Source organism: Ochlerotatus camptorhynchus, unplaced genomic scaffold, assembly GCF_037179485.1.
Source record: "Ochlerotatus camptorhynchus isolate MF236.1 unplaced genomic scaffold, CSIRO-AGI_Acam_v1.1 ptg000304l, whole genome shotgun sequence".
Lineage (NCBI taxonomy): Eukaryota > Metazoa > Arthropoda > Insecta > Diptera > Culicidae > Ochlerotatus > Ochlerotatus camptorhynchus.
Window position 1 is genome coordinate 645,978 of NW_027040792.1, and position 14,251 is coordinate 660,228.

A 14,251-nucleotide genomic window follows, 5' to 3' on the forward strand; every position below is an offset into this window, starting at 1 on the left:
TATTTTGTTTTTCGTGCACGCCATCAATAGAAGAGCACATTTCTTGCATAACCCAGAGTACTGCCGTTGCGGCCTCTGGAGGTCTCTCGTTGTAGAGTCCCCAATAGCGGTCGCGAACGGTGACGTAATCCTGGTGGGTCTCCCTAACTTCATTTCTGTCTTGTATCTCGTGTCGTGTGCTGTTTTACCGCGTCGCACATTTTGCCCCTTTCCCATTCCTCTACTCGATCGGGCAGCTTCTTTCACGTTCTTCTTCACGATTTGCTCATGGCTCGTGGGTGTAGCGAGGCTCTTTTGGACCTCCAGTCGACAAATTAATTCACCACTGCACACGACACTGCAATCCACGCAAACGCTGCTCGCGCCGCCATTCTCCAATCGCATCCGAAGATCATCGATTAATCCACACCGGGGGGAAAAAAGTGGCCTAACGGAGCTCGAAAGATCATCACGTTGATTAAATGTCAATCGTAAAAGTCGTATTTCTAATTTAATAGATAAAGTCACACATAGTGCTCCAGTTGGCCTGGGATTTGTTCTACACGCTGAATTTAATTGGACGCCGAAATTCTGCGAGTCACCCAACTAGACTAAATTTTGACCTTCAAGCTGCTGGCAGAGCCCAACTGTTCTCCCGTTTTTCGATTCGAGCCAGTCGCTGATGATGTAGATGCTAGATTAAGTTGTTCACAAGAAGGTGCCTGAAGTGCGTGTCGGGTCATTGCTCATTCTCGTTCATTGGGTTGCGCTATAGTGGTTGTCATCCTCTTCAGCGCTTCAGTTCAGTACAAAGTAGCTTTGAAGTGATCCACCATTAAGATCTTTACTTCCTTGTTTTGGTTGCTTTGGAGAACTCTTCCACGAATGTTTTAATAGGTTTCTGTTCATTTCGCACGTCTGGCAATCTCATTCACAGTTGATAAGGCCTGTTTTCGTTGGTCATAAGCTGAAGTCGTAATGTCGAGAATCACGTTTATAATTTCTATATGGGGGTACACTTTGTGAAAACCGAAAATGGAACATGTAACAAAATTATGTAAGAATTTGAACGTTCATAACTCAGCTGCCCCTGGACCAATTTCAATAATTATATCACCATTCGATCAGAAATATTTTGACACATCTGTTAAGTTTAAGACTTTATCATTTTTAAAAATGTTACTATTGAAAATTGCACGAATGTGCAACTGTTGTATGATAATTAAAATTATCACCGATTGCCTGCGAAAAGCGATTTCCCTAACACAGATTTCAAAGTTGAATACCATCCGGTCTCACCAAACGGTGTTTATCAAATCACCGCGTGGTGAGTGGCGATGATATCCAGTACACAACGAAAGGCTGCCTGCAAGCTGCATCCAACATGAACATGATCGAAATCAGTAGCTCTTTGTGACTCGCTGTGGGTCATCCATGTCATGCGCGTCATACTAAAGAGTATAAACAGAGAGAACTCCGCTCATATTCTTATTCCTACACTAAACACAAGCTCATGCTGCAGTTTTTTTTTTTCCTTTGGTTTGTTTTTTCCGTCGATCTTGTTTTCCGTGCTGAGCACCAATGCTACCGACGTGCCAGGAAGGCAGCTCCCACACCTGGACCCTACCTATCGACCCATCAACTCATGAACCGGGGACCAACGGCTTTACTTCCCATCCGAAGGAAGGCGTGATCAGAGATGTTATGCCTCAGAACATCCCGGCGGCGCCGACTGGTATTGAACCCAGGCCTGCTGGGGTGAGAGGTAATCACGCTTACCACTACACCACCGGCGTCGTTCGTTCCTGCTGCAGTTAACAAATAAGATTTATTATACAAGAGCACGTAGTCCTACGCAGTGCTGAGATTTGTCATTGTCATTGATAGACTTTCGCGCGATATTGACAAAATTGTTCGTCACATAGTCACTGACAGACTTGATCCTCAAAAAAACCTCCGTCAAAATCTCTTTAATTTTTTCGTCAATGACAAAGATTCACCTGGTAACAAATCGTGTAATCTAGTACATGATGTGTCACATTATTGTTATCCCAGTAGTTCAGGACGTAGATGCTTGTTCACTAAAATGGTTCCATGTAATTGTTTTGCTCAAGTCATTTAGTTTCGTTACAAATTTAGTTAATATTAAAATCTACACATGTTCGTCACTGACAGCATTGTCATTGACAATTGACATGGTTTGCCTTGACTATGATAGACTAACAAGTCTAAATGAGTAACCAAAACAGAATTGTCAATATCACCGTGTACTGTCGAAATTTTGCAGCACTGGTCCTACGTCACCATTGCGTTCAACCCCATAGGGCTGTCCCTTGTAGTTTTTTTAATTTGATTTGAGTACATACCCGAGCAAAGTAAAATAACAACCTGATATCATCTAGATAACAAGTCTTGTTATTCCATATATGGTTTTGTTTTTACTAATTTAGTTATTAACCTTGACTAACTTTCAGGATTCAAAAAAGATTCTACCGAGTGGATAGGAAGGACGGAGTCCAACCCTATTATTTTTTTTCTTTACGGATACTATCCGACTAGACTTTTCAAATGCAAGATGGAGTTGGAACCGGCCTTGAACATTCGTTTCATTGTCTGATAGATGGCAATTTTGGGCAGGTTCCAACTCCTGGCTCCACACCAGTGGACCCTGGACACTGGGGGGAGGGTCTGGTTGGCAGTTCTGGTAAGGAGTTGGTTGGCCTCCTCGAGGAGGAACACTCCTTCGCTAGAACCCATAGTCTACTCAAGTAATCCGATAGGCCAGCGGCAAATGGTCATGTCGATAAGTCGGTTAAAGGGGAGTACCCGAGCAGTAGAAAATAACGAATGTATAACTAATTCCGACCTGATACCAAAATTTGGTATTGACCAGCATGTAATACTTTGTAAATAACAAAAACTGATATTTTGATACCAAAAGAATACCTGTGTGGTATTGTTTTGGTATTGCAATTGCATAATTTGGTATTGAAATGGTATTGTGGGAACCTCTTTTTGGTATTATTTTTTGGTAATAATGGTAAATTATGTCATGCTCATCTATACCAATTTAAGGTAGCGAGATATTCGCTCCTGCTCGGGATATGCCACCCTCAACGCAGGTATCAAAATACCCATCATTTTTTTTAAATCGGCATGACGTGTAAAGGCCGAAAATCGATTTTAAAATCCAAGATGGCGGTCATCGGTTCAAGAAAATCTGTTAAATCCGGAGTGATTTGAGATTTGGGCGTAATTGTATTTGTAAACAAACAAGTCAATCGCCGATTTCTCGAGAATAAAAGCTCAATCTTATAAACAAACTATACCAAATGATAGAGGAATCATACCTCTACCTCATAGTATTAATAGTTTTCAAAATTGAGCTTTTATTCGCGATAAATCGGCGATTGACGTGTTTGTTTACAAATACAATTACGCCCAAATCTCAAATCACTCCGGAAATATTCTACAATATGGGTATTTCCGGATAGGGGACGACGTGTAGAGGACGGAAATCGATGCCAGACGCCATTTTTGAATCGGCCATTTGGATGGCGGTCATCGGTTCAAGAAAAACTGTCAAATACCCTACAATATCAAGAACAACATGTGAAAAGGGCATACAAGCTTTTTGTAAACAAACCTTCTTATGCCCTTTTCTCGGCACCCATCCCTAGTAGCACGCTTGTCTCTAATCGGTTGTGGAAACTTCTATACGACTTATTTCAGTCATAAACAAGTTGCTGCAACTTATTGTAGTGGAAGTGTGCTACTCGAGATATGACACCAACGCAAACCATCAACACCACCGGATAGCGGAAGCTTTCCCCTTCCCGATGATGTTGTTAGTTTGCGTGGGCGACCCTCGGTTGGCGAGAAGAGGGCCTACAATGGTTCGTTTACAAAAAGGGGACGGCGCTTAAAGGCCGGAAATCGATTCCAGACGATATTTTTGAAACCAAAATGGCGATCATTAGTTCAAGGTTCGTAAAGGGGACGACGTGTAGAGGCTGGAAATCGATGCCAGATGTTCAGCCAGTTCAAGAAACACTGTCAAATACCCTAAAATATGGGTATTTCCGGATAGGGGATGACGTGTAGAGACCGGAAATCGGTGCCAGATGCTATTTTTAATCCAATAAAATGCCGCCATTTGCTGCTGCTGCTGCTTTCAGTGGGACCGCATCGAATTCGATTTTTAAGTCTGTGTTAGGGAATGCGCTGTTTTCAGACATTCGGTGATAATTTTGAACTCCATTGCAACAGTTGGACATTTGGTATGGTATTTTTGAATAAGTGACCTATTGAAAATTACTATGTGTCCATTTTAGCAGATTGGTAGATAAATTTCCAATCGTTTGGCTTGTTTAGAATTAAAATCTATCTGCTATTGGTCGATACCTGACCTCTTTTCGTAATGCTGTGCATTTTGGTTTTTTGAAATTGTGTGGATTCTATAGATCCTGTGGAGATCTATCTAGCCCTGATGTTTGTGTTGGTAGAGGGAAAATGTAAACTTTGCGGGAGACGATATCCTAACACTCGAAAGCAATTTTGTGAAATATGAAGTAAAACAAATCCTAGCTAGTTCTGCACGATGATTTTGTTTGATTTTATTTATTTGTTAAGTAGCCGGGAAATACCAACTGGCGATTTGTTTTTTATGATAACTCCTTACTTGAAAACAGGCAAAAACTCACAAACAGGCTGCTTTTTCATGGTATACAGTGTGATAATTCAATAATCAATAAATTATCTCAACATTTAGTGGCAAACCATTCATAAATTTTGGTAACATACACAAAATTCTATAATCCACAATAAATTTCATATGTAAGCACCGATTGAAACAATCTTTTCGACGTCACTACAAGGGTGATTGATTAAACGAAAGAAACGAATCGTGCGGAATGAAAGCCGAGAAAAAACTAATTGCACCAATATATTCAGGCCTACAATTCCACACCTTCTATAGACAGGTTGAGCCTTGATAGCTAGCTGCTGGCGGGAACTGATGACCTTGTCCAAATAATACTCTTTAACAAATTTTTGGTGGCCCTGAAAAGGACCGTTTTGTAGTGATGGCTGAGCTGGGTGTTCAACACGGATGAGGCTGTCAAGCTGTATGTCGTTTGGAGCGAGGGTGACACGCTTGGCATAGATGACCGACCCGCAGCGACTCACGAAGAGCTACTGCTTCCGATCCATAGCATAGCGGTTCAGCTTCTTCCTCCTTTGATGGTTGTTTATTTGGGCTCTGCAGCTCGCTGCTTGCAGGCAGCCTTTCGTTGCTACTGGAGAAAAATTTTCAACGCCACACGCCGAAAGCACTGCTGCTGCTGCTACTAATTTCGACGACCGACGACGACGTTGGGAGCGTGTGGTTCTGAGTATGGCGATGAGTGTGCAAAATATTACGCAATTCCATACTCCCTATTCGCACGCGCCCGAGGATCGGAGGCGAATGCCACTTCGACTTGTTTCGTCTACTTACTACTCTCTGACGACTGTGCTGGGGAAGCAGCATATGCATGTAGGTAATTGGTGGATTTGTTACTTAATTCGACGCTTTTGGACAATGCTGGACATTTACCAGTTTTTCAATAGTTTCTTGTTGGAAATCAACATTCGGAAGCATTGTTATCGATGCGTAGCCATCAGGGGCGATTCGTGACCTATCAAGCTACCTGTTCAACCTATATTTTATCTGTATGCATACAATAATAAAAAAAACTTGCGAAGGTTTAATCATGAGACTTTATTATGTACATTTTAAAGATTATTTATACAACAGGGCAATACGTCGATCAGCTTTTTCTGCGAATAAGTCTGTTACATTGTCATAGAAGCCTGGTTTATGTTGTAAATCTGAAAGCAAATCTTTTTCCACAGCCATTAACATAAGGTAAAACAGTCGATCCTCTCCCATAGTCGTGCGTGTATAATCTTTCACCCGACGCATTGCGGAGAAAGATCTCTCCACGGTAGCAGTTGTACTCGGTAATGTGAGAATCAACTTTGCCAGTCTCGCTGTTTCTGAAAACACGTCCTCTAACTCTTCTTCGGCAATTAGCATTGCCATTTCCTTAACGGATTTTCCCCTAAACTCGCTTCGTGAATAAAATACTTTGAGCTCATTACTCAATTTTGTTACATCAAAATTATTGCCGAATAATTTGGTCAATGAATCGAACAGCTGTTTAGGAAAACACTCATAGTACTCTCCGAATTTAGAACTATTGAGCAACCCTACATATTTAATGACTTCCAATGATTTGAACCGATTGTCCAACTCTTTCAAAACGCGATCGGTTATTGTCTCATAAAGTGCCTGATAAAAGGATTTTGACTTTTTCCGCAACATGTCGTCACCTCCGTGAACTTGAATAGTGGCATCATACACATTTTCGAAATGTTTGATCGATTTCATCACTTCGATCTCGTTGCGGCAAGAACGGACATTTTTTATGCATTCTATTGCATCCAAGTCTTTCTGTTGCAATACGCTGTAGAGTACGTCAGTAAAGCTGAATAGTGCTGCAAAAACCTTCAGAAAAAAAATCGTTTCAAAATCCAGCAAGAATCCGTGCAATCCTCGAGCATTGGTGCACGTATCTCCATCCCAATTCATATCGCCGAGATACAAATCTCCGAGGCACGTTATAATACCGGCGTAGTTATCGTTTACAACGTTGACCATTCTTGAGGTGTAGGCCCACTTGGTTCTACATACGTTGGGGATTTTAGCTTCAATATATTTCTTTAATGCTTGATTTCGTTTGGTGGATTGGGAGAAAAATGCAGCAAGTGACGATTGCGTTTTGAAAAACTTTGCAGTTCTTTTTTCTTCTGAACAGGAGTGCAGCAAAACCAAGTTTAGGATGTGTGCTTTGCAGTGAATGTACTCAGCCTTTGGAAAGTTTTTCTTCACCAAAGCTTGCGTCCCTCCCGACTCACCCGACATAACCGCGGCACCATCGTAGCTCTGTGCGATAAGCTTGTCAGCATTTAGACCAAATTCGATAGCAATTGAGTCCACTTGACCTGCCAGAGCGGGGGCCGTTTTATCACTACTTACGTCACAAAGACGAACAAAACGTTCAACAGGAGCACCTAAACAAACAAATAAAAATCAAAAAATAAATAAATTTATAAAAGCAAACAACAATGCTAAACGTACATACCGTTATTTTTAACATATCGAAGCGCACATGATAGCTGAGCCAATCTTCCAGAATCGGTCGTTTCATCCATCATGACAGCAACGTATGGAGCTTCATCGACTTCTTTGTGGATTTGTAGCAGTAGGCATTTTCCAACGCACTCAATAATGTCGTTTTGTATAGCACTTGATGTTCCGGTGAAGACGCTGGATTTGCTAATAAACTCTGCAAAACTAACATCACGCAATGCAACGAATGAGCAAAAATCTTTATAATTGCCCCTATTGTTAGAAACCTCTCTTTCGTCATGCCCACGAAAACTCAATCCGTGGGACCCCAGGTAACACACTATATCTATGAGGGTTCTCAATCCTTTCCGGTTCTTGGTCACCATAAAATTGTGATTTGTCTTGGCAACTTCCCGCGCATGGTCAAGAGCTTCATCGATTCTGATCCTTCCGAACGTTTTATGGGCCATGGCATTATCGATGTGGTCCTTCGATGACGAATGAACTTTCAATGCCGCCGACAAATGGTTCAAATCAGTGAAGCCTGTTTTTGACCATACACCACGGTCTTGGTTGCTATGGAATAGCAAGCACGGCCAACAGAATATTTTATTCAATTTTTCCGATCCGCATAGCCACCTGTGACTGCTGTACGATGATCTGTTGAAGTTTCTCGTCATAGATTTTCCTGACTTTGAATAATACGACTTCAAATTTTTCATGTCAGGTTGGGGGGTGGCTTTTTTCACTACCAGCAGTTTTTCCTCCATGGTTAGCGCAGAAAATGGTCGAACAAGAATATTCGCTACAGCACATTCAATTTGGACTTCTGATGCCATCTGAAATATAAAATATGTATCTATAAGTACAATAAAATTATTGTATACGTAGTAAAAACTAGCTATGCAACTTACGTCTCACTGTTTTAGAAACCGTAAAAGCTGCTAAAAATTCGGAACCACCACTGAGCTTGAACGTTCTACAAACACTTTTTCAACAGAACCATTCATAAAACTGACGGTTCAAGCTCTTCGATGCACACTGAGGGCGTTTTTCGACAGAGAAAAACCACGCACACAGTGACAGATTCTTCCACTGTATTCCCATTCGTATGAAAAAATGCCTGTTCATCGTTGCAAATGATGATGCTACAAAATATTGCAGCCTGAAATGTCAATTAACCGACGAATGCGACAAGCACGCGGAGGATACGTGTATTACTTCTCATCTGTATACGTGTATGAGTGTATCAGTACGACGGATAAACTTGAGCTTTCACGACACATGAAGACGTAGCGTGAGACATGCTGTCGCATAGGTACCAATATATTTCGTGATGATACAATAAGCGCTTGGCGATACATCAATATGAAATGGGCAACTGTATGACTACCGTGGTGCATTCTAACCTTTCTCACTATAGTGCAATGCGGTCATTTTTGGCCTGGAAACAGTATGTGTATATATTTTCGAATGCTAACCCTTCTAATTATGAACATTTTAATAATTTAAATATTTTCTGAAATAGTCATGAGGTCCACGTGTGCAATGAACAGGTTGGACATATGGAGGAATCGCCCCTGGTAGCCATATTTCTGATCGATTGGTGATAAAATTATTGAAATTGAACCTGGGGCAGCTGAGTAATTAACGTTCAAAATCTTTCTTAATTTGTTAGGGGAAATGTTGGCTTCGGCAGTACCTTAACCTATTATCGTCAGGGGGTAAACAAAGTCCTAGAACACTAAAATTTGGCCAATAGATGCTCTCAAATACAATGTATCCACATACCAAAATTGAGCTCTCAAGGACGTTGTTTACCCCCTGACGATAATAGGTTAAGGTATTGCCGAAGCCAACATTTCCCCTACATGTTCCATTTTCGGTTTTCACAAAGTGTACCCCCATATAGAAATCAAAGACGTAGTCCTACGACAAAACTGACAGCGATAAAAATACAGTGTAAACAATACACTCTGAACTACTTTTACCCAAATTTTCAAGAGAAAATACCCAATGTACCCATTTTCTACAGCGTTTTTTTCCGTGATGCAATTTGATGTGGGGCACCCTTTAGTTCACTATTTTGATTGTTTAACACTGCTCTGGGATCCAGCACTGCTGCCTATATTAATTGGCATATTTGAATGTCATTTGATAGCTATCAAATTAGTAGAAAATCGAAAAAAAAAGGTGTGATCAAGTGTAATTGTAATGAAACAAAATGAAGCAAGTGCAATGAAAATCAATTATCTACAGTACTGAGATTACAAGACTCATCGATTGATCGAACGCGTGGTCCGGATTTCGTTGTTTGATATAATTTCCTCCAGACAACGTGTTTCGTAATGATGAGTTTAATTCGATAATAAAAACGATATCGATTCAACAATTCGCAATCACACACACACACAACATACATCCACATACATAGCCAGACATGGTACAGAAGCAGGGAAAAGCATATCATAAGAATCCACATAAAGTCATAATTAGCAATAATAACCATTACACTAGCCGAGGCCGCGCAACAATTCCCTAGCACCTTGTGAGATATACATTTTTTTTTGTGCTGCCCCATCTACCAACCTAGATTACAAAGTGTATTTCTTTCATTCGCTGATACTATTAACTCATATCTTTCGAGCCGCATCATCGCCTCTCGTGTGATCGACACTCGCCTTGTCAGAATAAGCAAGATGCCGAGCGGTGGTATAAATAGCAACCTTACTTAGTTACATAGTTACACTTTGATCTCATGGTTTCATAGATGCTGCAAATGTCTACAACGTGTTGTTGCTGGCGCTGGGAGTGAGATTGATAAGCGGCACGAAACGTTTTTAACGATCCAATAATGCAAGAAGAAATGCTGAGGAGCGGGTGATGTTACTATTTTTCTGATGTCGACCGGTGTTAGCTCTGCTATTTGTGTTTTCCCATCGTGTCGGGCGGCGAGGCGAAAGGTTCGGGTTGCATGTTGTTTAAAAAAATGAAGAAACGTACCATACCGTACGTTCAGGGAAATGATTCAATTGGTGGTGTTATGGATTTGAAATTCTCAACCACCTTTTAAGGCGTCAGGTAAAGTGATTGCCAGTTGAAGCTTGCCAGGAGAGGGCGTTGCGGTGCGTGAAACCCTAAAACCGCACTACAAGCTAGAAACCAACCCTGAGGTCAATTGCATTCAACTGCTATTGATCAAATTCCGCAAATTCTACTGAAACCGCACGATCCTAAACAAATCTTCCATCGCCACCGAACAACAGTGTAAAAGACTATGTAGGTACTCGATCTCAATCCATCCATCCACCCATCCAGAGACGACAGAGAACAAATGGGAAGGGTGTGTGTGTTGGTGGTTTTGCTCTTTTCGTTTTCATCTTAACCTATGCGATACTGCAAAACCAGCGAGAAGAAGGGTGGGTGCGACTGGTTGCGATAAATTGTGTGACACTTCAAGGTCCTTGTGCTCTAAAGGGGGGCTTGGGCGTTGGGCGAGAACCCCAAAGACATTTTGGAATGCGTTCCACTTGTGGGTTTGACATTTCTGCTGCGATGGGAACGTTCTTGGGTTTACCTTGTGGTTTATTTGAACGACAGGTAGCCTCTACGGGAGTGTTCTTGAGTTTGGATCAAATCGAAATTCAAATTCCCCAATCCGAATGGATGAAAATTCCAACTCTCTTGTAGTGAAGAAACACGTTTGAACCACCAGAAGGGCGACTGCCAGGGATCGTTGATCGCTGTCTATCGAAGTTACCACCGCCAGCGCCAACAGCAGGCTCCGCGTTCGACGAAGAAGCCGACGATGGCGGGTGGAAAACTGGTCCCTGCGATGGCGTTCAATCTGGTGCAAAATCAAGTTTGGTTTGATTTCAATTTTTCTCTTTTTCCGTCACCGTCGATGCAATTGCCATCGAGTACCGTTTCCATCATGTCGCCCAGCTGCTGCAACGCTGGCGGTGGTTCCTGGTCTCGAGCAAGATCAGGACTTGTTCCATACGCACGCCGAGGGGCCAACGTTGGTGGTGGTGGTGGTGTGGTTGCATAAGAACTTAACAACGCTCTTTCAGAAGCTGTGAAAAATGGAAAATTTAAACACAGTGTACTCTGATGGTGCTGCAGCTGCAGTGGAGCTTCTCAAGGACTTGACCGACAGCGCAATGACTGGTGGCCAAGCGAAACAGAACGAAGCTGTAGTGCAGAGGCTCACGCTCTTATCTGCGATGGTTCCCCGATAGCGGTAAAACTTGTTCTGCTTCGTTTTTTATTGGCGTTGGAAGACGGCGGAGGTTGTTGCGGCTGCTCGGGGGAAGGGAGAGCTCCAACATGAATGTAAAACTGTCAGGATCGGAAATTATGTGCGAAAAATTAAAAGACGATTTTAACGGGATATTTGTCCTTAGGTCGAGGGGGGATGTTTCGCTTTGAAGGAATAAGGGCCCATTATGATAGCGTTCTTTTTTGATATCGTGGACTGATGCGGTGGGTTTGAAGAATGCCACATTTGGAAATCAGAACCTCATAGACAGTTCAAATGAATAACTCCATCTCCTCTGTTGGACAATATGTAATGTTCCTGAGTGGTACAAATATTGGACAAGGTTCTAATCAACTCGAGTATCCTGAGCAGGGATGTCAGATGTATTTAGAAAAAATCTTCAACAAGATCGACGAAATGTCTTCAATGCTACATTTGAAATTTGCAGACGGAGGAAGGTGTCCACTACCTGGAAAAAGTTGGAGGCTGGTGTACAAGACACGACCGCATTGTTGACGTAGTACTACGAAATTTTTGATGAATTTTCTAGTTTGTTGCTTCGGATATTATTTTGGAATTAAGTGAATTTCATAACTCAACTCTATATATTGAAGTACGATAGCAAGCCTTCTCAGGAATTCTAAACTATTTTATAGAACAACTAACTTTATCTTCCTCGTGAATTACTTTTACTTTTAGAATATAATTATTCTGGAGTAGATTCGGTCGTACGAGCTCGTTGTATCCTCCTTCTCGCATGGAGGCAAGACGCCCTGAGGATAGCAATCGACTTGCTCCACCAGTACACCGGTCTATGGCCATGCCTGGGATAGGCTCTCCTAGCCATGGTTGTATCGCACGCCCTTGTCAGCGATGCTATCATTTCTTCCCCCGTCAGATCAAGGGTTATTCGCTCCCGCCTCAGTGCTTCGACGAACACCTCTTCATCAAAGAACGACGTCCGCCAGCCTCGAGCGCAGGAAGGATTCCCTCCTGCCACTCGCCTCTCACCTAGCCCCACGCTGTAGCGAATCGCCTGATTGTCACTATGGGTGTAACCCTCATCGACCCTCCAGTGTAGGTTGCCCTCCAAACACGGGCTGCAGTACGTCACATCAATGACGGATTCTGCACCATTCCTTCTGTAGGTACTGACCGAGCCGGTGTTGGCTAGTACAACGTCCAGTTTGGCCATTGCCTCCAGTAGGATGCATCCTCTCTGGTTGGTGTGGTGGCTGCCCCACTCCACCGCCCATGCGTTAAAGTCGCCCACAATGACCACCGGTCTTAGGCCGACAAGTACCGCAGTGAGTCTGTCCACCATCTGCGAGAACTGCTCGATAGACCACCTGGGCGGAGCATAACAGCTACTTAGATATACTCCATTAACCCTGGCGATCACGAATCCCTCGCTCGAGTTGGACGAGACTACCTCCTGAACGGGGAAGCTCCCCATCGTGCATATCGCCGCCAATTCCCGTTGTCGGATGGGACACGGTACGGGTCGGAGATGATTGCGACATCCACTCCCCATTCCGCTGCCGATTACCACAACAGTTGCTGGGCAACCGAGCAGTGGTTCAGGTTTAACTGCGCTACCTCGAACATGGCTGAGCATTGCTCTTGGCCGGGGCAGCATTGCTCTTGGCCCCCGGGCAGCGTGGGTCACGTGACATGTGGTTGGTAGGGGATTTCCCTTTCTCCGCGCATATAGTGCACGCCGGCTTTTGGCAACCTCCGAGCCACATCATCTGCGCAGCTTGCTTCTGTCGGTGTTCTTACAGTCCCGAGCCACATGGCCCTGACCGAAGCACCGGAAGCAAGTCATAACCGGTCGGGGAATGCTCACTGGGAAAACCGACCAGCCCACTCGTACCCTTCCTGTGGCTGCCGCCTTCCTGGCATCAGTTGCCGGGAGCTTGACGGTAGCCACCTGGGTGGAGAACAGTCCCTGTTGGCGGTACCTCGATTTGGCACTGCTCCCTGAGCGCCTCACAGTGGGGCAGCCAAACCATTCGCGTGGCCAAAACCTCTAGCGCCGTTGGTTTGCTTTTTACAGCAATACAATGTTCTACAAAGTTGTTCAATACTAAAAGCGCCATCTTTTAAATGTTTCATATTAGTTCATTTTTACGCCACATAGGTGGCGCTCGAGTCTATCTTTTGAACGGAGCATCCTAGCCGAATGGTTTCTAGAACAAAGTTGTGTAATTTGAAGTGTTGAGAAATGTTGTCGAAGACATCGAAACTCTATGACTCACATTAAGCGAGATATTGGGCAAAACTAACCTCTAAAATTGCGTTTTTTCCCTTTTTTTCACCTATATACGTCAAATTTATAAATTTTATACTCTGATAATTAACAAAATGGTTTGACTCATCCAATAAATACTCATTATTTTCACTAGCGTGCACAGGAATCTTATTAAGGAGGGGCAATATTTTTTCTTTGGTGCATTTAATTTGGGGATGGGGGAGTACTCCAAAGTGCGTGGTGGATGGTGCTGTTCACCCACCACTGTTTTCCTACTGTTCAATTTAACAAATTTTATTTATTTTTTGCTCCAGTGGTGGTTTATCTTCTTCAATGCAAACTGCTTTTAGACAGCCAATGGAAATTAGTTCTATTTTTTGACGTAGGACTACGCCTTTGATTTCTATATGGGGGTACACTTTGTGAAAACCGAAAATGGAACATGTAACAAATTAAGAAAGATTTTGAACGTTAATAACTCAGCTGCCCCTTGTTCAATTTCAATAATTTTAACACCAATCGATCAGAAATATGGCTACGCACCGAATGTTAATTTTCAACAAGAAACTATTGAAAAACTGGA

At 42.8% G+C, this 14,251-nt stretch overlaps 1 protein-coding gene across 1 annotated transcript in view; it reads left to right on the forward strand.

Moving 5' to 3' along the window:
* The window catches only part of chas (chascon), a 349,928-nt gene that overhangs the window by 156,730 nt on the left and 178,947 nt on the right, over positions 1–14,251 (forward strand). The window lies entirely within an intron of this gene.